A 27,172-nucleotide genomic window follows, 5' to 3' on the forward strand; every position below is an offset into this window, starting at 1 on the left:
GGGACTTCATCAAAATAAAAAACTTCTGCACAGGGAAGGAAACACTTAAGAAAACTAAAAGGCAACCTATGAAATGGGAGTAGATATTTGCAAATGACATATCTGATAAAGGGTTAGTTTTTAAAATATATAAAGAACTTATACAACTCCATCCCCAAAAACAAATGATCCAATTTAAAAATGGACAGAAGACATGGACGCCTGGGTACCTCAGTCAGTTGAGCATCTTACTCTTAGTTTTGGCTCAGGTCATGCTCTCATAGTTTTATGGGTTTGAGCACTGCATGAGGCTCTGTGCTGGCAGCACGGAACCTGCTTGGGATTCTCTCTCTCTCTCTCTCTCTCTCTCTCTCTCTCTCTCTCTCTCTCACACACACACACACACACACACTGCCCCTCCCCACTTGCACAGTCTCTGTCTCTCTCAAAATAAATAAATAAACTTAAAAAAAATAGAAGACATTAGCAGACATTTCTCTGAAGACATCCAGATGGTCAAGAGACATATGAAAAGGTGCTCAAGATCACTTGTTATTAGGGAAACACAAACAAAAACTACAATAAGAGATCACCTCACACCTGACAGAATGGCTAAAATAAAAAACACAAGAAACAAGTGTTGGCAAGGATATGGAGAAAAAGGAACCCTCTTGCACTGTTGGTAGGAATGCAAACTGGTGTAGCCACCTTGGAAACGAGTCCAGAAATTTCTCAAAAAATTAGAAATGGAATTACCATATGATCTGTTAATCCCACTATCGGGTATTTACCCAAGAATACAAAAACACTAATTTGAAAAGATGTATTCACCCCTGTGTTTGTGGCAGCATTATTTACAATTGCCAAATTGTGGAAGCAACCCAAGGTCCATCAACAGAAAAATGGTAAAGATGTGGTAAACACACACACACACACACACACACACACACACACACACACACCTATTACTCAATCATAAAAAGAATAAAATCTTGCCATTTGTAACAACTAGAGGGTATAATGCTAAGAGCAATAAGCCAGTCAGGAAAAGCCAAATGTGCTTTCACTCATATGTGGAGTTTAAAAAACAAAGGACCAAGGAAAAAAGAGACAAACCAAAAAACAGACTTTTAATTATAGAGAATGAACTGATGGTTGCCAGAGGGGAGATGGGCAAGGTGAAAGAGATGAAGGGAATTAAGAGTACACTTATCTTGATGAGCACTAAGTAATGTATAGAATTGCTGAATCACTGTATTGTACACCCGAAACCAACAAAACACTATATGTTAATTATACTGGAATTAAAAATTTTTAAAAAATTGATACTGAGGCCAGACTCTATACCAACTGAATCAGAATTTCCACAGGAAGCTAGACATCAGTACCTTTTTAAACTCCCAAGGTGATTGCAATATACTGCCCAATTTGAGAACTGATGTCCTCTACCAGTTCTTAAACTTTAATATGCATATGAATTTCCTAGGCATCTTGTTAAGATGCAGATTCTGATGCAGTAGGTCTGGGATGGGCATGAATTTCTTCATTTCTAACAAACTCCCAAGAGATGCTGTTGCTGCTGCTGCTAGTCCGGGATCACACAGTGAGTAGTAAAGTCATGGATGACAGTTTTATATTTTGTTCTTTTTCCCAACCCCCTGCATCTTCTCCCCTATCCAGACAATCAGAAAATGAATCAAAATTCAGAATTCAGAAATAGAGAAGCAATGGTAAAAGAATTAGTTGACTTGGAGACTGCTTCTGCTGATGTAAATAAGTTTAAAAATGGAACAAATGATGAATTTAAGGTCCTATTTGCATGCCATAATCAGATGGTCATTGAAATGGCATGGTGACTGTCCAGGAAAATGCCATGTAAAAGTTAAGTCAAGGGGTGCCTGGGTGACTCAGTCAGTTAAGCGTCCGACTTCAGCTCAGGTCATGATCTTGCGGTTCATGAGTTCTAGTCTTGCATTAGGCTCTGTGCTGACAGCTCAGAGCCTGGAGCCTCCTTCGGATGCTGTGTCTCCCTCTCTCTCTGCCCCTCCCCACTCATGCTCTGTCTCTCTGTCTCTCAAAAATAAATAAAAACACTAAATTTTTTTTTAAAAAAGTTAAGTCGACATGAAATAAATCTTTTTTAAAATATGCTAGACAAAGATAATCTGAAAGCCAATATTTGTAAGTAACAAGAGTTGAGAGAAATAAATGGATGCTAAAATATTGCTTATGAAAAACTTTTCCTGATGATACCTTCATATTGTAATAAAGAACTTGAATTTGGAGCAAAGGCTCCTATGAATGCTTTAAGCTTAATTTTGTGATTACTATATATTGTAACACTGAAATAGAAGTTCCCTCAATCTATTGAAATAAACCTTCACTTGATTGAACAATAATAAGCAACTAAATAAGATTGATTTCCATTAAGTCTTGCTGATTTTCAAAATAACTCATCTGATTTTTCTGCGGAATGTATACTTCAATGTCATGTATTTATTTAGCAACCTACTAACACTGGCAAGACTGATACATGTAAAAATGAATTCTGTGAAATTGTACCAAGCACACTTGCTCCAGTCATAGCTGTTTATGCCATGCTTCTGTTATCAAGTTTTAACTTTGATATGTCCTTTATATGTAAACACCATATTTATATGTATCCTGGTAATTACTTTTATTAATTTATAGTGTAGATATACCAAAACGTGCTCCATAGAACACCAGGACATAGATCTTCTACCATTCTGTTGAAATAAAACCAGGAAATGCTGCATGTATTTCTTTCTCTTGGAGATTTATACTGCATTATTGGCATGCTACTAAAGGGTCTGTTACTAAAGCTTGTTGTACGAAATAAAAATAATAAATTAAACTCCTCAACTCTCCCACTGCTTTCCTAACCTATTAGTCCATAGAAACCTCCCCATGGTCCACCTGCTCCCACCCCAGCACCACACATTAGTGTCCTATAGTGCCCACTTTGTAGAACGCTGCTTTAGAATCACAGACCTGATAATACAGCTGAGGGTGTCAGAAAACATTTTGGCATGTTCAGTTTCTTTCGCTTTCTACTCCCTCAAAAATATCTATTTTAATATATAAACAGCATCCATGAAAATTATTTCTGATAAGAAAGGCTTTCAGGTAATTAAAAGCCTGTGATAATTAAGTTATGGTCTATATTTAATTAACGCTTTATAGTAATTAAACTTTTCTCTAACTGAAGGCATGACTTTGAGATTTGATTATCTGAAAGTAATTTTCTAAGCAATAATTCTGTCTCTGTTGAAGCACGAATTTGAGAAGTGGGTGAACTTCATCAGACTGCATGGTGACTTACATGGTGTGTCTCCTTTTACTGATAAAGAATGAGCAGGGATACCAGAATCTACAAGTGAATTAGATTATAAACAAAACACCAAGGAAAAACAAAAGTCTAGAGCCCTCTGTATACTCGGGACACAGAGCAGTGTTGGCACGGGCTACCACCATAGTTAAACTGGACTGCTCTATTGATCGATAATGTCAAACATTTTTTTGATGCTGCTTTTCTTTGGTTTCTTTCTTTTTTCAGCCTAGGTCCTGTGGGTTTTTGTCCATGCAATCTACAGGCATGATGAAGCAGACCTACACCCAGATTCTGATTTCACTTTATGTTTTCAATCTAGGACAATAAGTACAATATCTGTTTTCTGGCAAGCCTCCTCTCGAGCCCTGGAATGGGAGCAGTTACAATGACAGGCCTCTCTAGCACGGAAGCAGCAGAGGAGCCAAAGAACACAACAGTGCACCGTATGCTGGGGCCAGCAGTGCCTGATTGCTCTCGCTGAAAATGGCAATGAAGCATTAACCTTTTCTCAGGAAAGCTGAGACACAGGAAAGAGGACAAGAGCCAGAGGAAATACCAAAGAAGAAAAAAACAGGAAGTGTAAAGGAGACCAATCGCAAGGACAGCACAGATAATAATCGTGGTACAGAAGGCAAGCAGCAAGTCCTCTGACAGCAGAGAAGAGAAAAAGCAATCAACTTAGAGTGGTTGTATCATGTGAAAAGAGGAGCAAACAGCCTCCTAGGCCTCAATGAAAATATTCACTTATTTACGCATTTATTTGTTCATTCATTATTCATTCATTTTTTTCATTTCATGCATCCAACAGTGAGTTCTCTCTGTGGGAATCCTTCACTTGACTTTTTTCCAGATTCCCACTTCTATTACCATGGATCAAGGCTCTTAGATTCCCTGATTTACTACAACAAAGAGAGGGTCAGTACCTTTTTCTGGCCTTATATACTCAGGAGCATCATGTCTGACACAGATAACGTAGATGAACAACATTATTTTTATGAAAAGGGAGTGACAGTAAGGATGAATCCTGACTGAAGACAAGATTGCTATCTCTAACCTCCCCAATCTGTGTGTACCATAAGGCCCATCCCTGACCTCCAAGTAGAAAATAAAAACCCTGAACGAGAAAGACACAATCCCAGAATTCACTAAGAAAACCATGATTTGACTCCTGAATTTCTAAATTGGGTGGATTTGGGTCTCAAGATAGTTCAGTCAGTTCAAATCGCATATAGACAAAAAATACAATTTTTGCATATCTAGATTTGTGGCTCAAGAAACTTATGTTTTCAAGTTTGTTTTGAAGTAAATATTGAAAAAAACCTCATTCTTAGAATTTTCTAGTTAAAATTTTATGACAAGTTATAGGAACTCTATTTAACAACCAAAAAATGATATTATGTTCCCATAAATATAATTTAGTGCTCTCCTACTTTTGAAAAAATAACTTATTTTAGATGCAGAGTCTTATATTCAAGTCACAATTAAAATAGATTTTTCAAAAAACCATATTACAATCCCATAGTTTTAAATTTAGTTTTACAATGTTCAGATGGTAATGTGAATAGAAACGGTAACTCAATTACTTTTCAAATAAGTACCTTGATGAATATATTCATTTTCTTCTGACAAGGAATTATTATTGCCTTAAATTTAATCTTAGTTCTTCACATGCTGCAGGGATTTTCATGGCTAAACTGCTTTAAATTATCTTATGATTCATCTACCTTGAAATATGAATGCACTGTACTCACAATAAGACAGAATAATATGTAGTAGATGTTAGATTACTTTAAATTTGATTGTCTAGAAATATTTTATTAAAACATTTCTCTTACGTGGCTAAAAATAATGCCCCTTGATTCACTTTATGGGCAGAGTTGGGAGACTGGACTGAGCTGGTAGTATGTGCACTTGTTCATTCATTCAACAAATACAGAGTTAAGCAGATAAAGGATTGAGGCCAGAAAGCTGCTAAAACAAAGAAGAGAAAATCAGTCTTCAAGTCTAGAAGATACTGAGGAAGGAAGGGCCAAGCTGTATTCTCTAAAGACAGGACTGGTGCCAATGATTCCAGGGGAGATATTGTTTGCTCTCTCTCTGGTTTGAAACAACCTGTGGACAGAAGGTAGGGGAGAAAAGAATCTAGATTGAGGCAGAAATAGATTGGAAGGCTGCAGGTAAATCTTGACGATGTAGTCTAACACAGAAAGGCTACAATTGCTTTAGCCTCACACATATTGAGAATATGTACACTATTAAGTTCAGAAAAAGTATTCCAAAAGTCAGTACCAATGCTTTGTATTCTTATCTCTAGTTAGAAGTGTGTACAGATAGGCAAATGTCAAGAGCTGGAAGATATAAAGGCACCCGTTAGGTAAGAATGGCAACTGTTATCAACTCAGTTTAGCCCAGTGGACCCATTTTCTTCCATCAAGGGATTGGATAATCTGAGTTGTATTCATTCACACTGTAAACTAGGGAACAAACCTGTTAAGGCAAATTTCCTTTCCCACACAGGCCAGTGACAGATGTAAATTTGGAACTCACAGTGAAATGTGGCTTTGGGAAGATTGTTTTCCCCATGCAGGGTTTCAACATTTGTTTTGTGAGCAGAGTGCCTAAGGTAACAGGAAATAGTGTTTCAAATTTGTAGTCCAATCAACCTCAAAGTACTTAAAAGGACTAAGAAAAGATAATTTTCCTGTACCTTAGAAAGGTAAGCAAAGTGGTGCAGACTCTTAATAGTGGTAGGAATTGCATTTGTGCCCAAAGAGAGGAAGTATTCACTTAAAAAAGAACAATAGGGGCAACTGGATGGCTCAGTTGGTTGAGGAGTTGAGTGTCTGACTCTTGATTTCAGTTCAGGTCATGATCCCAGAGTCGTGGGATTGAGCCCCACACCTCCCGATGGGGTTCAGAGTCTCTTTTCCTGTGCCCCTCTCCTCACTTGCACACTCTCTCAGAAAACAAAACAAAAACCAAACAAACAGAACAGTAAAGGATGGGTTTTTGAAGGACATTACCTCATTGGAGAAAATCTGTAGTCACTGCCATTTTTACCCTATCTTGAGTTCAATAATCCTGCTCTCTTGTTCCTGAGCAGTCTTGAATACACACACATACAGCTGTGTTACCTGAGCTACTTACTTTTCGGTAAAAAAAAAATTAACATTTATTTATTATTGAGAGACAGACAAAGCATGAGCAGGGGAGGGGCAGAGAGAGAGGGAGACACAGAATCCAAAGCAGGTTCCAGGCTATGAGCTGTCAGCACAGAGCCTGGTGCAGGGCTCAAACTCACAAACCACGAGATCATGACCTGAGCAGAAGTGGGACACAACCAACTGAGCCACCCAGCTGCCCCTACTTACTTAATTTTCTTAAAAGTTTCTTTTCCCATCTATAAAACGGGAGTAATAGTATCAACCTCCTAAATCTGTTGTGAGAACAAATGAGATGATCATGCAACACACTTAGCATAGTGACCATCTAGAAGGTAGCAAATATCAATAAAAGATTGTAGTCATTGATACATATTAGTGCTATGTTTTTAATTCAATTGACACTGAAAGATGTAAACAGATGTTGATAAAGTGGTCTATGGCCCATAATTTTACTTGGATCTATAAACAAATTGGATTAAGCAGATTTATGCACTCAAATCAATGACCAATGTTGTAAAAAAAAACCAAAACTGTGAACTCTTGGTTTTTATTTTCATCTTTTATGTTCAAGCGACAAATAGAGGCATTTACAATAACACCATTATGTGTTCCTGAACAACTTTGCATTTTGCAAAAACTGTACACTAAAAATAACAGGGTCTGTAGGGAAAAACAGCATTAACAGCAGAATACTCAAAACCAATGAAAGTTTGAAACCAATGCCCTAAACAGAACTAATTAAAATCCTAATAAGAGGGGCGCCTGGGTGGCACAGTCGGTTAAGCGTCCGACTTCAGCCAGGTCACGATCTCGCGGTCCGGGAGTTCGAGCCCCGCGTCGGGCTCTGGGCTGATGGCTCAGAGCCTGGAGCCTGTTTCCGATTCTGTGTCTCCCTCCCTCTCTGCCCCTCCCCCGTTCATGCTCTGTCTCTCTCTGTCCCAAAAATAAATAAACATTGAAAAAAAAATTAAAAAAAAAATAAATAAAATCCTAATAAGAAGTTATACTAGAATGGGTAAATTTCCATGGGCATTTGCCAAAGAATCTCAGTCGTTCCAACCTTTGTGACCTTTTACCCTGGAGTCATGCTTACTTCCTCTTTTGAAATACATGTCCCTGAAGACAGGCACTTCCACAGAAATCAGTTTGACCAAAATTTAAAATACAATCCAAGAGTAGAGTTCACACAACTTACACACAACTTCCCCAATACACTGACCTCATTCTCCAATTCGTATATCATGTATGTGAAATTAATTAAACCAGGAGGCCATTAGACTGAGGTGATTCTAATACCTTAGCAGCCTATGTAGGCAATTCCAAACCTAAACCTGTAAATGCCTCAAGGTTAAGAAATGGAAACCTAAGGACAATCCTAATGACCAATGACAAGCCGATCACAAACGTAAGGACAAATCAATCACAAGCCAACCACAAGCCAATTACACTTTCCCAAATAATGTAAGTGCATAAGCTATATAGCCAAATAATTTTCTTGCTTTGCTTCCACCTCTTCTCTCTAAAAGTGTTTCCTCTAGATTCTGTCAATGGAACATTCCTGACTACTTGCAGTTTGATGCTGCCTGATTCAGATTGAGTGTTGCTCAAATAAATGCTTAAAATATTTAATATGCCTTGGTTTATCTTTTAACACATACGTGTAAATTAGTATTAAAGAAAAACACACTGGAGGAGAAGAGACTATATGTTTGCATCATCATGATTATGATAACAAATGTAATAATGATGGTACTCACCATTATTCCTTCTTGCCTGTAGAAAAATACTTTCAGTCAATGATGAGGGAAGTTGAATAAATATCCAATGAAGTGGAACTGCAAGAATATAAACAGTAATTATGTCAAAATACTTTCACAGCATACCTTGCATCTCTCACTCTTGAAACAATAGTGTATCAAGAAGGCTTTGGAGGAAAAGTCAACCCAAATGGGTATGACCAGATCAATGCCCCTGGTGGGGCTTCCCTAGTGAATTGCACAGTAACTTCTGATTTCAGAGTAAGGACATAATTCACAGCAACCACACACTCTGTTCAAAAAAAAAAAAGGTATGATGACATTTTTTAAACCTTGGTTCACCTCCAGTCTAAGAATATTGCAACCAAACTTTGGCTGCCCTTGGATCATTTCTACCTCTCTATCACTTACTCAACTGCATGAGCCACACTTAGATCTGTTTTTACAGTCCAGTGAATTTGAGGCCCAAGACATTCCCTTCTTGTCCTTATAGGAATAGAAAGGAATAAAAAGATGCAGAAGAAGGTAATTTTCAGTTCTCTGATAATTAGTGCAAACACACCTATGCACATATGTGCACACATGTGTTGATGGATATGTGTTTTCCTTCTCAAGTATAAACCCAACATATCACATGTGGACTATCTATCTGCCTTTCTGTCCCTGCACATCTGTTACCACCATGAAGTGCAGAGCTGGGTTCAAGAATGGGAGAACTCAGTAGTTTTCTAGGTCATAGGCCTGATAGTTAACAGCTATACACATTATAGTTGTTCCAGTCATTAAAATGTTGAAATACTTCCATATAATCTCCCTGGGTCCACAAGTCTCTAGACCACCATCCTGGTCTCCCGAGTTTCTCCCATGCAAATTCCAGGAGGGTAGCCTCCCATGTGGTCTCAAAGCATCCTGTCTTACTCCTGGTAAATTTATCACTTTGTGTATTGTCATTGTTTTGTTTGACCGTTTCCCTGGCTGGAAGTGAGTACTTTGAGAGAAGAAACTGCATCTTGTGATCATTTTATCCTCGACATCTAGCACAGTGCCTGGCACATAAAAAACTCTCAGTAAATTTTAGTGTAATGAGTTGCAACAACAAGCGTAATAAAAATAGGTAATACTTCCTGTAATAATGTCATATGGTGATTGATGCTAGCTACACTTGTGGTGAGCACAGCATAATATACAGACATGTGGAATCACCACGCGGTACACCTGAAACTAATGTAAGATTGAGTGTTAATTATATGTCAATAAAAAATAGGTAATACTGATTTAAAATGTTTATTTTTTATTATTGTATTTATTTACTTAATTAATTAATTTATTTTTGAGAGAGAGAGGGAGAGAGAAAGAGAATCCCAAGCAGCCTCCACATTGCCAGCGTGGAGCCTGATGTGGGGCTCGAACCCATGAGCCATGAGATCATGACCTGAGCTGAAGTCAGACACTCAATTGACTGAGCCACTCAGGTGCCCCAATGGGAAATACTTCTAATGCAACCCTGAAAAGCAGTTTTATCCCCATCATTCCTATTTTACAGATGAGAAAACAGCACAGAGAAATCAAGTGACTTTCCCAAAGTTACATAGTCAAGGAATTAGATGTGATTTGAAAATCAAGGTAGGCTGGCTCTAGGGATTATATAATTGCGACTGCATACTCTATGCCCTTGCTTTTGAATGAGAGGTAGAATCACAGCAATAATACAGTATCATTTGCCATCATTACAAAATAACCGTAAATTTAAAAGCCACATATGATTGAGAAAATATGTTTTATACTCACTTTATTTTAATGCTGACTGAATACACGTAATTCATGTCCCGGCCTAGATGGCCGGTCCCTAGGGAGCAGAATAGGGAGGATGAAAGAAAATAAGTGGGGCCAGAGGGAAAAAACAAAATTCATGTCCAAAGCATTGAGTCAAGATTAGGTACCCCACAATGTATTAAATATGGGTCTGATGGCAAGGATGGGGGTAGGAATCTGAGAGAGCAAGAGCAAGGAACAGCAGGTTGGAAGGGAAAAGAGACTGAAGTCTAGATTCTACTAACACGTTTTTGCTGTTATGCCACATTGGGAGATAAGTGGTATCTAATCATTTTTTTACAACAAACATTGAGCCACTTGTGCAATTGTAAATCTTTTCTTTGCTTAATTGCACCTAATAAACTTGAACTAATAACTTGATGATCAATGACAGTCATTTGACTTGTAGATTTATGCCAAAGAATATTGAGTGTTTCTCAGATATCTCTGAAGCTTAAATTTGGGTGACAGTATTTGCCTTCAGTGACAGAGTTAACTAGGTTCATACTGCATGAAAATTTTCCCCCATGCCAGCATTTTACCTATTAGATGTGCTGCCTTAAAAAAGCCCGGAGAATCTCCTAATTTAGTCATGGTATATAAGTAAATGCTCGATATAGCTAATATTTCATGCCCAGAACAGAAAGAAGATAAGCAAGGAAATCAAAGTGAGAAAACAAAGAATGCCAACTTGGAATGCCAGCAATATGCCCACATCATCTTACACTTGATCTTAGCCAAAAGGCTGAGAAGCGATACTCTCATCATCTTAAAACTTCCCTTTGTCCTTGGTTCATAGGCACACAGAAATCAAACAGAATCCATCATAAAAGAATTCTAAGAAGCCTCTCTGAAGGTTGCTCCTTCAAAATACATTACTAGCTGCTACACTTACAAATGAAAAAGGTGAGGGCACCTAGGTGACTCATTCTGTTAAGCGTCCAACTCTTGATTTCGGCTCAGGTCATGATCTCGTGGTTCCAGTAAGGCTGGAGTATGGAGCCTGCTCAGATAGTCTCTCCCTCTTTCTCTGCCCCTCCCCTGCTCACTCTCTCTCTCTCAAAATAAATACATAAACGTTAAAAAAATAAAACCAGTGATAAAGGTGAAACCCATGTTAGACCAGTGCCATACCTGCTGCCCTCATCCACACAAATGTGCACCATGGGCAGCAGACATGTTTTAGTCATCTCTTTCCCCTGCAGTGATTAACACAGGACCTGGCTTATTAGACATCAGATGTTTGCTGAATCGGATCTGTGGGCCACACAGGAGCATTCTTCCTGTCCCTTGTAGGCTGTACTCAGACTCTGTTCCACATGGGCTAAAAGCTCCTCAGAGACACAGAGCATGAGCACACCAGTGGGCCACGCTCCAGCTTCACATTCCAACAAGATGCTCTTCTGCAAGTGCATGTTGAGTCCAGGGAACAGTTCAGTTGGATAGACTGCTGCCTCAAGCTTCCATACTGTTTGTTCTGGGATACTAAATTGGCTGAATCAAAAGGGATCTTCTCCTCTGTGGGTACAGTGTTCCCTACTCATATCTTTCGAGAATGGACACATCCTATGTCTCAATGTCACTCTGGCTGCATGGCAACATGGCAAATGCCCAACACAGAGCTGGAAGGCTAGATCCCCACCATGATCTTTCCAGTAGTCACCATTAAGTCACTTAACCTCATTGAGCTTTAATCTTCCCGTCTGCAAAATGAAATAACACATGCCCTGATTTATGCACGGAATTGTTCTGAGGATCAATGGCATAAAATATATAAAAGTGATTTCTCAACTATAAAGCAAACCTAATAAATGTAAGTGGTATTATTGGTGGTATTTTTGATATTTTCAATTTTCTTTTTGCTGGTTTCTTTGACTCTGACCTAATGATCTCAGCCTCATAAAGTCAGTGAGGTTAAGAGGGCTGTGTTATTGTTTGAGAGGGTTTTCACACGTGAACCTTGAAATACAGTCCAAATGGTGTAAAAGTGTGACCAACATATTGCCTTCCCTGAGCAGTTCAGTACCTTGACAAAGAATGGCATTCCATGTGTGTGATTTGCCATCATATTGACATATATAACAGCTCCAAAATATATATATTATCTATAAATATGACAACATTTCATATGTCCTAATTATAATGTAACACTGAATTGGTAGTTGCAGTGGTATTAGGGTGGATCTACAGAAGAGAAGAAACAGATATATAGTCACTCAACCAACTTATTGAGTAACTACTGAGTGCCACGCACATTACGTTAGATACTGAGACTACAGCACTGAGCAAAACAGACACAGTCCCCACCCTGATGACATTACTATATGGCAAGCCACTCTAGTCTAGGGCATCAAGGGAGATTCCTCCAGTAAAAGTCAGTTCATGGAAGGCTTCCATGTATGGAATCCAGAGAGGTAGACTAAAGGGGAGAGGTGGAATAATAGGGGCAGGTGGAAGAGTCTATGGGACCTGTGTCATTTGGTGGCTATTTATTGTCTTTGTAATAATTATCTCACATTTTCAGCCTCACTGCCCCAAAGAAGACAGACTCAAATTCCCAGCCTCCCTTACAGCTAGGTTGCTGTGCTAATGTAATACACTAATATAGGACTTTGATTCAGAAGTGAGCAGGACAGGTAACCAGACTTCATGTAGACTTTTTTTTTTTTAATAGTGTAGACAGAGATAGCTGCCTATTTATGAAACAGAGCAATCATTGTAAGGTCATGAAGCTGATGTGATACTGTGGTTAAATTGTAGGTGTCGTCCTCCCCAAAGTTTATAAATCTATTTCTACAGCTCTCCTAAAAATTATTTGAACTGTCAAAAATCATTTAACAAATTCTATAAATAATGCATCTAATCATTTCACAGCAAAACAGGTATGAGAAAGAGCCCAGGACCATGAGACCTACCAGTCTTAATTATCTCCTGCAGCATCCAAAAGTGGGTGGCATCAGTGTGAGTTTTCTTTGCTGACATCTTGATGTCACAAGATAACAAACACATGAACACTTCAGCAAGGCAATCTGCAAGTAACACTCAGGCAAAACAAAGAACTCTCATAGGAAGAATTTCTGGAGAGTAGTATCCCCAATGGATCTGAATGCACATTAGGCAAAAATCTAAGTGGCTTTTGACTAATGCTTGCTGATTCTCATTTAAAAAATTCATGGTGATATCCTTAAAGTCCATAAGCAGCTCCAAAGATACTGGAAAATGTTTCCAAAAGCCTTAATCAGGTTTGGCAATGTTCCCTCTTACCCTGCTACTAACATGGTCACTATCATTAATAGAAATGACTCATACATGTTGAACACTTATTATATGCCAGGCCCCATCACACTTGATCCTAGCTACAACCCTTCAGGGGAGGTACTTTAATTATCCCCATCTTACAAACTGAGGCAACAGAAACTGAGCAATGGACTGAAGTAAGTGCATGACCCAGCATATGAACGCAGGCTGTATGACTCCAAAGCCCAAGTGTTCAGCACTCTACTAAGATAGTAGTGGAGAGGAAATGTCCTTTTGGAAATTCTTTCGCATGTACCCAGCAGTCATTTTGCTCAGTACTTCCTGTGATCAAGATACACTTTCAGTTTAAAGCCTCCCAATATCTTTTTTGTTCTAAAGTAACTTGTATGATCTGTAGACTTACATACAGTGTAATTCTTGGCTTGAACAAAAAAATTATTCCCATAAATATGGAACTATATCAATCTTTATAAAAGGTACTCAGTACTAGGAAGTTCTATAGTTAACAAGACATTGTCATACAAATGCTGTGTCTCAATAAAAAGTAAACACTTAAAATAAGTAAACAAATAAACTTGCCTTCTAATTAAGGTAATTGAGGCTGCTGGTCAGAGTCAAGGTGCCCTGGGAATCAGGCTAAACCAAGCACACAGACAATCAAAAGGCAGCTATTAGCAAGTATCTTAGTGTATGACATGCAACCATAGGATTTGGAACTGTTAACAGAAATCTCCTGAAATTTAACTTGATATGAACAAGGGACATCAACAGACTCCATCATAATCTGGTGAATGGTTGACTTTTTAGCAGCTAATGAATTCTAAGGAATTCTTTTGTTTCATTTTAAGCTAGTCTTTTCCTGATGGCAACAGGGCCACCTTCTCTGAAGCCACCACATATTAACTTCATGTCCAACCTCATTCTAAGAAGGACCTGAAGCAAACGAGATATTAAATAAGAATTCTCCTCACGAGACTGTCCCTGAGCGACTCTCTAGGCCCATGCGCAAGAAAGAGTTTCATTTTGACCCTTCCTATCTCCCTGCCTCCTGTCCCAAACTGCCTTGGACATTTCAGAGCTGCCTCTCTTACCCTCCCCTGTATCCAGTCAAGCTCAAATGCCACATTAACTCACACTCCTTGCAACCTTGGGATTCACTTAATTTTTTTACATAAATATTTCTTTTTTCAAGACCCACCTGCACTATGACCACAAGTCTCTGTTCTCTAAGTACACCATTTTGCCTTAATTTTGCTTCTACCTTCTTATTCACTACATGCCTTCCTCAGGCTCCTCTCCTGAGTCGCCAGGGTTTCCCCAGGCAGATCTCACCCTCCACACATCCTCACCCAGTCATGCTTTGTCAGCCCCAGATCCTCTATACTACAGACACTGCCCATTCAAAGGACCCGCTCTTTTCCCTTCAACCACTACCAGCCTCTTCACAGTTCATTGCCCTGTGCCACCAGACACCCAGGGCCCCTCTGGCCTCACCTCTGGTGCTGTCCTTCTGCTGTTGTCCTCATCTTCCTGGGACCTGCCCACCAGCCCCACATCCTTATCTCTGTCTTGATCTTGCATTTCTAAGGTCTTTTTTTTCTGTGAGTCTTTCTCTTTGGAGTCATGGAATTCTCTACTTTTTGCACTTATCTTTTTTTTTTTTTAATTTGTCTCTTTCTTAAATGCATCTATTTCAGTTTTAAAAAGTGAGGCATGATGAAAAAAATACTAAGTAAATAATAGTTCAGGCAGTCAAAAAATGTGGAAAAACAATAAAGAGGGTCCTTGCATGATTATTGTTGAGATACTAAGCCTATTTCATTAGTGCTCATAAAAATATAATAAGGTGGACAGGGTTTTTTGGTGTGTTTTTTTTGTTTGTTTGTTTCTTTGCTTGTTTGTTTGTTTTTTGTTTTTAAGGTGTGGACAGTTGTTATCTACAGTTTCCAGAGAAGGAATTTGAGGCCAAGAGAGGTAATTCACATCACATAGATCATAAATGATAGGACTAAAATTTGTCTCTAAAGCTGTTTGATGCCAAAGTTCACTCTATTAGGTGCCACTCTACCTTAGCACCTATATAAGCCAATTCCATACAGTACTGTAGAATTTAGGAAATGTGGAATAGAATTCTTGAACTTCAGTATTCAAATTACGATTCTCCCAACCTGCTCACCACTGTGGAATGCACTGAAAAGTTCATTCACCACATTTCCAACACCAGTGTTGTCTGTGTATATTAAAGATAAGCATCAAATCTTGTCCTGCTCCCATCCATCCACATGGCAGTCAGAATCATATTCTCAAACCGTGAATTGGATGATATCATGTCCTTGCTCAGTACCCTCCCTCTAGTGGTTTTCCAACGTACTTAAGAAAAAACCCTATAAGGAATATTTTGTGGACTCCTCCCCAAAGCCAAACTTCCACAGGTTCCTTATGCCTCCTTCAGCATCTCACTCCTCTGTCATTTCCTCATTTTTCCCTTGTTCAACAGCATTTCAAGTGTCTTCTACTATAACAAAAGCTCTTCTTTAACTTCTTTCCCGTCCCTGTCTCTCTTTTTCCTCTTAAAGGACGGTCTACATACTCCAGTAGCTGTTTTCCCCCCATTAACCACATAGATACTCTCTTTGCTCTTTGTAGCACAGTTTCAGCCTTTACCTTCTTCTCCTGAAGCCAAGCCATCTCTTAACAGTGTAATCTAAGTCACCTAAGCAATCCAATGTGTCTCTCCTTTTTTGACTTCTGTGTCATGTTCTTGGGATCTTCCTTTGTCCCTGACCTCTCCAGTTCTCTTTTACTTTCCTTGTCCTCCAAATGTCCCTTCCTCTTCCTGATCTGTATTTTTCTCTTAGCAGACACATCCACTGTAATGACTTTAACATTTTTTTTAAGTAGCTTCCACACCCAGCTCAGAGCCCAGTATAGAACTTGAATTCAGGTTGAGATCAAGACCTGAGCTGAAATCAGAATCAGACGCTTAACCCACTGAGCCGCCCAGGAGCCCTGACTTGGTCACTTTTTATGACTTCCAACTCTGAATTTTTCATGTATTCCTGTTCACACTTCTAACACCCACTGATTTCTATGTGGAAATCCTTACCAGTCTTAAAGCCACATATAACTAAGCTTCCATCACACCTGCCATGCCTCTCTAGTGCAAACCCCTGATTCTAAGCAGGCAACTTAGAAATCTCACCTCTTAAAAAAAATCCTCTCTATTGCTTTGCACATTTAATATCACTTCTTCATGTACCCTCTACCTCCTTTCCAAATTTTCATAATTCTTTAAGACCCAGTTTATATTCTATCTCCTCCTAAAGACTACCTTGACCACAGGTATACTGTAAATTCTATACTATAAATCCCTAAGGGCAGAGGCCATTGTTTCGATAACACAGCATTTCTCATTGTATTCATCTCCACCTCCTCTCCCCAAATTCCAACACTTACTAAACTTTCAACAATGTTTTTTGAAATGAAGGAAGGAAGGACTTCAAATATTTGCACAGATAGAGAAGAAAATGTAATCTTGGCATACTTCTTACTTCTGCTGAAAATATTTGCAGAGTCACAATATGTAAGTGTACTGATTGATTTTCAACCCTTTGGAACTGACCTATAAGGAAAAAGCAGAAGATTTAAATATAAGTATATGATAAACTGTCAATGTTATATGTCTTAATGCTGTAAAAGTGAAGATCTAGTTGATAAACAGTGGAAGTAGGGAGCAGAGAAGGGGGGACACTTGGGATGCAATACTCTCATGTGGAAGGCAATGGGTCTTCATGGGTTTGGATTTAGACTGCCTAGTCCCTCTGCTACTTTACTGGCCTTGTGACATTAAGCAAGGCATCCCCTACCCCCTCTGTTTTACTTTTCTTATTTGTAAATTAGTAATGATACCTCATAGGGCTGCTATAAGGTTTAAATAAGATAATTCATGCAATACACTTAGAACAGTGTCTGGCACAGAGTGAATATCCAGTAGATTTTGGTCATTGCTCTCACAAATTTGAGCATAAAGAGACAATGTCTGAAGTTGATAGAATCAGAAACCAAGGTTTATGTGTATTGCATAAAAATATAAAGATAACAGAGGAACTAAAAATAGTAAAACTTGGAGGAGGAGGGGAAAATGGGGAAAGTAGAAATGAACCAAATCTTCAAATTTCAAACCAGGGAGTCAAAAGACCTTATTTTAAGATATAGTGGCCCCAAATATTATTTGGAATTAGGGAAATAACCATCAGTAATTAAAAGAGAAAAGCTTACAAATGATTGCTTCTGGGAAGTGTGACTAGAAGTAGGAAGGAGTAGAAAGAGGTTCTGTTGCTTTTCACTGTAATTTTTCTAGTATTTGATTTTTTTCTGGCCATATATTATTGTGATTTTTATAAGATATGCATAAAAGACATGTCTTTTATAAGACATGTTTTATAAAACATGCATACCCATATGCGTATTTGCATTTACATGGACACAAGATGCTTCAAACAAGGGCAAGAATTGTTTCACTCCCTGGTAGCATCTAACATGGCACTTTGCCAAAATGTATACATGATAAACATCTGTTAAACAAACAATGCTGCCTCACTCACTGCTACCTTCCAAAACAAGACTGCCTTACTGTTAGCAGAGTAGCTGAGCTGAAAGTTATTGAACTTACACTAAATATATCAAACCCATGTGTCTTTATTTCTAATTTTCCTTTAGATTAGGAAACAGGTGCTTCCTTCTTCACTAAACATAACACTCAAGAAAGCCACTCCAATGAACCACTTCAAGGGAAGTGAATGTCCATTGAAAATGATGTTTTTCTCAGTACAGAAGAAACGATAGTGGGAAAGGCTCATATTTACTTTCCTTCTCTTTGTATCCACCAGGTTGGTATAAATTGCACAGAAATATTCTATCATATAATAAACAGAAATCATATTTCAGCTGTGGTAGAAGATTCTAAGGTTATTTTTCACAACATAAAATACTTTTCACAAAATAAAATTTTAAACCAAATTTTAGAGATAAATCAATTATAAATGAGACTTGTGTAAACCCTTGGAGGCATACAATGCTTTGAAAAGGAATTCTCCCTCTCAGTCAACTCTACTATGCCCAATAGTTTGGATTTGGATTTCTTGAAGATGCAAATTCAAACATAATTCCCTTAGAATATTGGAAAGATTTGACAGGTTGAACAAGGGAACAATATGAGGTTTTTTTAAGTGACTTAGATATAGGTTAAAACTATAAAATTATCTTCTTAGAAATTTGTAGAATTGCATGTATTCAGTAGGAAACTTCTTGATAGATATATGCAAATCTAAGCTTGTAATCTGAAAGACACTTGGGAATTGAGCAGAGAGCTAAAAACATTAAGAACAAATGTGCAAGAGACAAACATATAAGCATGTCACACAGTGCCAAGGACCAAGACAGAGGTAGATAGGCAGTATCAGAGAACCAAAAGGATTTTGCCCCATTCCTCCCAGATGCCTACCTCCGGCACTGATCCTAGAAAAGATCCAGAAAAAATAAAGGAGGTTGAAAATGAAGGAGGGAGGGGGAGGTGCACGGAGCTGTTCCGTATCTCAACCCTCATTGACTAGTGTCCATTTGATAAACCTGGTTGCACAATAAAGAAAAAAAGGAAGAAAGAGGGGAGAAAACTGAAATATCTTTTCTTTGGCTAATTTTTTTAGTGACAAAAAAATACTTTGGGGCTAAAAATAAAAAATATCCCTCTGGGGAAGAAAAAGAACAAATCCTGGATTAAAGCTAGTATTTTATTTTAGTTTACCTTCTGTGCTCTCTTTCTAGACATTTCTAAGGTTTTTTAGTCAATAATTAGCAGGTGTGAATAATACTACCGGTTCTATGAGGATCTGGTCCCTGACAGGACACTGACTTCTTTCCCCTTCAATTGATATGTGACCTCTTTGATCCTCCTTGTATCTTCTATATGAGTGGAATGCTTATCCAAATAATGGGAAAGGCTTCTGAATATTTAAAAAAAAAATTCTTTCAATGTTTATTTATTTTTGAGAGAGAGAGAGAGAGAAAGACAGACAGACACAGAATCTGAGGCAGGCTCCAAACTGTCAGCATGGAGCACGATGCGGGGCTCGAACTGAAGAACTGAGAGATCATGTCCTGAGCCAAAGTCGGACATTTAACTGACTGAGCCACCCAGGTGCCCCTCTGAATATTCTTATAAACAGAGGAAAAGCACTCAAGGTCTGCATCTCGTTGAAAACTTTCTATTTAAAAAATGTGATTAGGGACACCTGGGTGGCTCAGTGAGTTAAGCATCCGACTTTGGCTCAGGTCATGATCTCCAGGTCCCTGGGTTCAAGCTCCGCATAGGGCTCTGTGCTGACAGCTCAGTGCCTGGAGCCTGCTTTAGATGCTGTGTCTCCCTCTCTCTCTGCCCTTCCCCCACTGACACTCTATCTCTTAAAAAATGAATAAATGTTAAAAAAAGTAAAAAATAAAATAAAATAAATTAAAAAAATAAAAATGTGATTAACTTTAAAGCACCAACCAGTACGGGTTTAGACGGGAGTCTAACTAGTCAATTTCTAATATTCCCACTGATACAATGAAGGCTAAATACCTCCAAAGCATAGTTATCCAAGTATCCAAATTTGATTTATTGGAATCGTATGAGTGTTGACCCCTAGTCCTCAACTTAACATATCAGAAATCCAAATATATATATATAAATCTGATTATCTTAAGTCTGGTTAGTGCATTAGTCTAATTGCTTTTTGGCTTGTGTTAATTTACCACAAGAAGTATGTCTGCATAAAGGGTCAGTGCTAGGACAAATGACTTTCTGCAGTTACATGTGTCACCACTAGATGAGGCTACCACTGCTTTTGCTCTCTTGTCTTGAGAGAAATCATTGGCTACTAGATGACAATGAGGTGGAATTTTAAATCCTAGGGTTACTCTAAGTTTCCTTGCTTTGGGGAAAAGGTGACCCATCTATTTTGATAATTTCAATAAAATTCAGAGAGCTAAGTGTTAAAGTACTCATAAATGCCCTTAAAACTATAATCCATGACTTCTTTAGTTGGTAACTGTTTATTTTTAAAACATACCTATCATCGCCTGCTGCGCACTGACTTTTGTACCAATTGTTGGCTTGAGGGAGGTACAAACATAGGACATCCATGGAAAGAAAAGCCTCTGTTTCTTCTAAAAATTGGGAAGTAGCTTACTAAACACATTTTTACAAGTATAACCATGAATCCCCCCATTTTTACATAGTTTATAGATTTATTAGTGGGTAACAGGTAGATCCAGGATTTCCACAGATGAGAGTCACAGGAACAACAATCTAGCAGGAGGAAGGAGGTGGGGGTGGGGCTTGTTAGTAGCTACATTTTTATATAAAGAACATGACCAGGTGATTCTTTGGATTGTTCAAGGAGAAGGGGGTGGTGAGTATTGGGTTAGAGAAGACTAACCATGAGCAGAGTTATAACTTCTGACCATCAACTTTGTGCAGCTACTGTAAGGGGATCAGATATCTTAGCTGGATTGAAACAGTTCTGGTAAATGAGGAAGGTGTCCAGGCAAAAGCTCTAGTAAGACCCTTTCTGAAGCTTAAGGAAGTCAATGGGGGAGGGGGTGGGGGGGGAAACTAGGGTAGATGAGAGGGTCCTCTAATTGCAATAATGGTACACAATGTAACTGGACCAGTGCTCACAGTGAAGACAACTGTAAACACTGACAAAATACAAAAACATCCTCTTTAAAGCCTCAAAGACTAAGAGTTACCGAACCAAGATTCTAGAGGGTATGGAAATCCAAGAGGCATTTAAGGATTCTTTTTCACCAGAGGCATTTACAGGTTTGGAAAAAAAGAAACTGAGAGGCTGAGTTAAGATTTTGACAGCCTCACAGGACCAAGGGAGGCAAAATCTGAGTCCAAGATCTGCTGAGCATAATGAGAAAGAGAAAAGCAGTCCCTGCTATCCTGGTACTCAAAGCCAGGACTGGGTGTTGACCTGTTAAACACAAACAATTTCACAGACCATCATCAGACATACCCACTGCATGGCTATGATGGTTGAAGACCAAAAAAGGCTAACTTCATAATCACGTTTGAACACAGGCAAAACATAAACATTGTCACCACAAAAATTACCAAACACCTCCATACCCTGACCAATAGGAGTGACTGCTGTTTCTTTACAAATTACAGCCTTATCCTTGATTTAATCTCCCCTCCTTGTTAAGATACCCAGTTACAGAATTACCACCACCCTTGAGATCATCTAAGCCAAACAGAGCCCGGCTTCATTAAGCCTTCCTCTATCACCTGATACATCCTTTAATAGGTCCTTTCCAACATTTTCCTTCTGAGACGCCCATGTTTCTCCATGGGGGTGTTCCCCCTTGCTGCAATGAGTAAAAACTCAGCTTATTTAAAAAATCACTACTCACCTTTTTACCTAGTTGGGCAGTGGCTATTTTTATCACTGTAATATTCTTGAGCTTTATGCTAGGACCCAGTTAACTTACTTGAAAACAATTTGATCCTTTTGGATCTTTGAAGATTCGTGAGACAGGCCTGAAGCCATGCTTTATGTATGGCTTATTGCTCCTTCCTACTGAGGCAAGGCCCCTCTGGGTGTTCTATTTGTTGGCTTGCTGATCTTGAGGTTTTCCAATCAGACTGACGGATGCAGGCACTGTTTTCTGCCTTTGTGTGGGAGTCGGGTACCATTACGTCTAATCCTTTCCAGTGGTTCCATCTCTGACTTATGTATTTTCTGCATGCGCATGTGCTGATTGGTGATCAGCTGAATATTCAAGGAGAACCTTCAGCAGATCTCTGAAGCACCTTCTCTCTCTCTCTCTTCGCATGTGTGTGTAGCTCTGTCCTCTCAGTATTTTTCCTATGAACTGGAGTTTCCTTGCTTTCCCATATTCTCAGCTGCATATCCTCAAGATAAAACATTGGCTGGGCTTTGCCCTGGGGCGGGGGTTGTTTCTCTCTCCATGCACTGCTGTGTGGAATCCCACAGGTCAGTAAACTGGGACGATCGCAGGGCTGACCTCATGTGTTTCCTTCTCTTCTGGGATTGACCACTGCCTCCAGTTACCGGATACTCTTTGCCTTGCAAACTGTGTTTAAGTGAGAGGATAAATCCCAGTCCTTACTCTATCTTGGCCAGAGTGGAAGTTCTTGTAGACATTTAAGCTAAATTTTTAAATAATAGGAAGCCAAGAGATATGTTTTGTTTCAATCAGTTGGTTTTATCATTTGGAAGCATTACAATTTCCTTTAAAATAAAGTATTTAAGAATATCAGAACCACTCTGGTTATTTGCAACCATTTTCCTGTTTGAAAATGTGTCATCGGTTTTTTAGACAATATTTATTTAGAAAACAACAGAAACACCACCATTTTTCAATTGGCAATTAAATAAAAAATTTTTAATGTGGTACAATTTCAGTTGTCTGCCAGCTTTGCTTCATATTCTGTTCTGCTTTAACAATGTAAGATTTTTAGTGTTGCATTCTTCTGTTTTTGTGTTTAATAAATGTTGTGGAAGGCATAGTAAAGATACCAGCTTTTGAAAAACCATCTTCCTGTCAGTTATGGATTCAAAATTATGACATTAGCTGTTCTCCTTCTCTGCTGAAACTGAATGAGCTTAAAGAAGCCACAGAATGTGTTTATTGGCTGAACGTCATCTCCCCACCCTCACCTCTCCCCACCCCTTCCATATTGTGCATAGGCCCTGGGTCTCTGTAGTATCAGAAACTTTCTTTCTTTTTTTTTTTTTAATTAAAACTCAAGAGCATATTACAGACTCTTCTCTTTATTAGAAAATAAACAGGGACATAACAATAATTCTGTGAAGAGCTTTCAGCGGGTTTTTAGAGATCCTTTGGAAAAGAGATGCGAGGCAGAAAAGAGGAAGTACTTTTCAAAACTGTAAGTTGGCTGGGTGTTCAGAGTGATAGCATCAAGCAGAGACAAAGGTACCTATCTATGTCAAGGGGAGGAGATTCAACAGCCACACTAGCCAAATGGGAGGAGTTTCAGTAACATGTCCTCTGTCAGGAGGCTATATGTCAGTCTCTTTATCCTGAAATCTCACCACCTGCAACACAGGCAGCATTTGGAAATAATTTTTAAGGCATCTGAGTGCCTGAAAGAATGTCCAACTGGCTTTATTTGCTCATTTTTCAGCTTGCATCATGTTACAAAGAACAACCTTAACACAGGTCTGGGGTGGTGGAGGTTGGGGATAGCTGAAGGTAGCCATAGGAAGTAAATACAAATTTGATAATAATGGAGGAACTGAAATAAACTTTGTAGAGTACTCACAGGAATTGAAAAAGATATGGCAACACGGGGTTATTTATTACATCTCTTTTGCCTTGAGGGCAGCATTTTTTTAATGTTTATTTTTGAGAGAGAAAATGCTTGGACAGGGGGTAGGGGAGAGGCAGAGAGCTAGAGGGGGACAGAGAATCTGAAGCAGATTCTGTGCTGACAGCAGAGAACCTGGAGCAGGGCTCAAACTCACAAACTGTGAGATCATGACTGAGCCAAATTAGGATGTTTAACCGACTGAACCACCCAGGCGCCCCTTGAGGACAGCATTTTATCACAACACAGCATAATCACTGATTATTACTTTAAACATGACATGCATGTAAACAATTTTAAAGTTTATAAAACATTTAGAAGCTTTTTCACATGTTATCTCAAACTGATTCTGACAATGACAATAATCCTCTGTAACAATCATGGAAAGCATTATTGTCTCTAACTTGGAAATAAGGAAGTGACTTAGTTTAAGAAGGTGACATGTTCAATTCTCTTGATTCTAGGTCCAGTTTATAGCAAAAAAAACTTGAGTAACTAAAGTTTAAATCTGTCGAGAACACTCGAAGGGGATGGAAACATCGATAATATGCTTGATAAATTTTCCATTAAAAATTAGCAAAAATCTTTGAACATTTTGACATGTATGCTTCAACTCTTGGGAAAATTACTTTTAACTCATTCATTCTCACTTTGGTGAGGGCCTATGAGGTAATAACACCCTGTGCCAGAAAAAGGTAGAGGTGTGGTGTTTGGTCCCTACCATTCAGGAAATGATCATTTAAGGAATAATATGAAGCACAAACCTGTTAGCAGAAGGTAAGGTGGACTAGCACTAACTAAACAAGTCCTTATAGTTAGCTAGGGACTGGAAGGGAGCATGTGTCACTTCCAAGGTGGCATTTGACTTGTGATAAGTAGGCTTACACAGAGGACACTGAGAGAGATGTATTGCACATAGAGTGCATCTTTAATAAGAGGAGGAAATGCTGGGCACATCCATAAATGCAAAGTTCCCTTGTCTGCCTGAAGCATGGAGTGAATACAGGGCAATCTGAAAAGAAAAAAGGAGAAAAAAACTAAAAATATTGAAAACGCATTCACTCATTCAGCAGATATGAACTGAGAAGCCAGGCTCTGCTCTACACTCTGGGCATTCATCAGTGCGCAAAGTAGACGAACTTCCCGCCTTCAAGAAGCTTATGTTCTAGCAGAGAGGTAGATAAAGCAAACAAATCAATACATCATGAAGTATCAGGAATTGATAAATGGTAAGAAAGAAAAAATAAAGCAGGCTGAGGTGATAGACCCTGGGTGGTAGCAAACAGGGGTGCATTCAGGTAGGAGTCCTGTTTTAGAGAGAGCCACTAAGAAGAGTCTGAGTGACAGAGAGTTCAGGAGACCAGAACAAAGTGAAAGAGTGAGATATGTAAATTCCCTAGGTCACAAACATCCCCAAGCTTATTCTCTTCCCAGAAAAAAAAAAAATAGAAACCCTTTTTGGTGAGAAATAGTTCTAAGTAATTAGCTCTGAGGTCACCTGGACCTTAATGAACTTTGTCTTACAAGATTTTGCAGATTAATCCCAGAACCTTGTTTTGTCATTCTCCCTCATCACTTCTGTTCTCATGGGCAGGGCAGAGTTCTGAGAAAACACACACAACTGAGCTCAACCCTGTGGCAAGGAGTGTCATCAAATTACCCTCAGCTTCCTATATATCCTTCAACCTTTCCCTCCCTGCTGTATAAATAGGTATCCAAGAGATGACCAGTGGTGCCTCTTGTTCTATGTGCCCTTTCCCCCACTCACCTGTTTCCAGCCAACCTTGCCTCCCCATGGTGCCCCCCTAACTACACTAAATTTCACTCTGAAAGACCCCATTCAACCCTAGGTATAGGCCACCTCCTTGACTTTTGCTTATTCTGCTTTATCAAATTGCTTATCCAGAATGAAATGATAAAATATAGTAGGAGAAAAAGAAATAAGACTTGAGAGTTAACTAGGATCTACTCATAGCAGTGGTTGAATGTTGAGCCAAAGCACAGGCTGCAAACTCAAATGCACACCAGGACAAGGCATGAATACCAGTATATGTAGAAGGTCTGTGAGACAATGAGAGCCAAGCTTGTTATATTTCACTTGAAAATAACACTTGTATGGCTCTATCACCCTTCAATGCCCTAGGATCTAAACAAAACAACCAGGCAGAACATGAAAGAATCCATGTGGCACATAGGCTGTCAGTTGGCCTCCCATGGTCTCAATATGGAGAGCTGCATCTGTGTGTAAACGGGAGGAAACCATGGAAAGGTTTTAAGCAGGGGGTGGCATGATCAAGCAATAGTGTACAGGATGAATCTGCTAGCTGGCATCATACTAGTAAACTTCCGGACCAGGGCTTGAGGAACTAGGGAAACCTGTTTGTGAGGAGTATTGAGGACCTAGATTGCTTTAATGACTGTGGGAATATTTTAAAAGTTGACTAAAAAGAGATTGAAAATGAGGAATCAAAATGACTTGGTAACATAGTGGAGAGGGGCAGAATCAAAATAATTATATGGTCTAATCACTGATAATGGAGGAGGGTTTGAAGCAAGGAGGAAATCTGGTGCTTTCTGAACTAAAGTTCTTGTCCTAAGCCCCATTCGAATATACAAAAATGAACCAGCTGGTGCTGTAATCAGGAAGTATGCAAAGTTCTTTTTTTTTTTAATTTTTTGTAACGTTTATTTATTTTTGAGAGGGAGAGAGAGAGAGAGAGGCAGAGAGAAAGGGAGAAAAAGAATCTGAAACAGCTCCTGGCTTTGAGCTGTCAGCCAGAGTCCATGTGGAGTCAAACCCACGAACTGAAAGATCATGACCTGAGCCAACTGAGCCACCTAGGTGGCCTAGGAAGTACGCCAAGTTCTGAGTCTAAACAGAAAGTGAAATTAAAAGTAAATTCTGCTTCATTCAAATCTCCAACAGTGTGGATTAAAGTAACACATCAACATTTCTCTAATTTTTCTTAAAACTCAGAATTTTTCAGTGACGATAATGACCTGCTGTATTGAGATCTTGTAATCTAATCTGAGGCTCTGGAGAAAGGGGATGAATCTGGCATTACTGCCTTGAAAAATACGTGAACTTAAGGTTGGGAATTGATTCAAGAATCCTTCTGTTGTAACGACTCAACTCTTTTTTGGAGATCTAAATTTAGCCTTTCCCAAACACTGGCTGCAATTCCTGTGTCTTCGATGTTTTGTTCACTGCAATGCTACTGAAGGTGGTCAATAATATAAAGGAAATTTCCCTAGACTAAAGATCAAAGGACTGTATTTTAGTCCTAATTTTGCTTCAAATTCCCCATGTGATTTTGGGAAAGTCACTTCTCAGCTTCTTTATCTGGATGCCAAAGACTTACACTCACTGGCCTAAGTCCCTATCAGATCTAACATTAAAGGCCATATGAGTAAATAGAAATGCCTTTCTCTTCAGTCTCACCAATAA

General features: G+C 38.9%; 1 long non-coding RNA gene across 1 annotated transcript; it reads right to left on the reverse strand.

Moving 5' to 3' along the window:
* Positions 1 to 5,118: 5,118 nt before the first annotated feature.
* On the reverse strand, positions 5,119 to 8,335 carry LOC122491497. The gene is made up of 2 exons (XR_006299368.1): positions 8,253 to 8,335; positions 5,119 to 5,443 (listed from the first exon to the last, which is right to left on the reverse strand). It is a non-coding gene; the product is annotated as an uncharacterized LOC122491497 (long non-coding RNA).
* Positions 8,336 to 27,172: the final 18,837 nt, after the last annotated feature.

This window comes from Prionailurus bengalensis, chromosome A1, assembly GCF_016509475.1.
Source record: "Prionailurus bengalensis isolate Pbe53 chromosome A1, Fcat_Pben_1.1_paternal_pri, whole genome shotgun sequence".
NCBI lineage: Eukaryota > Metazoa > Chordata > Mammalia > Carnivora > Felidae > Prionailurus > Prionailurus bengalensis.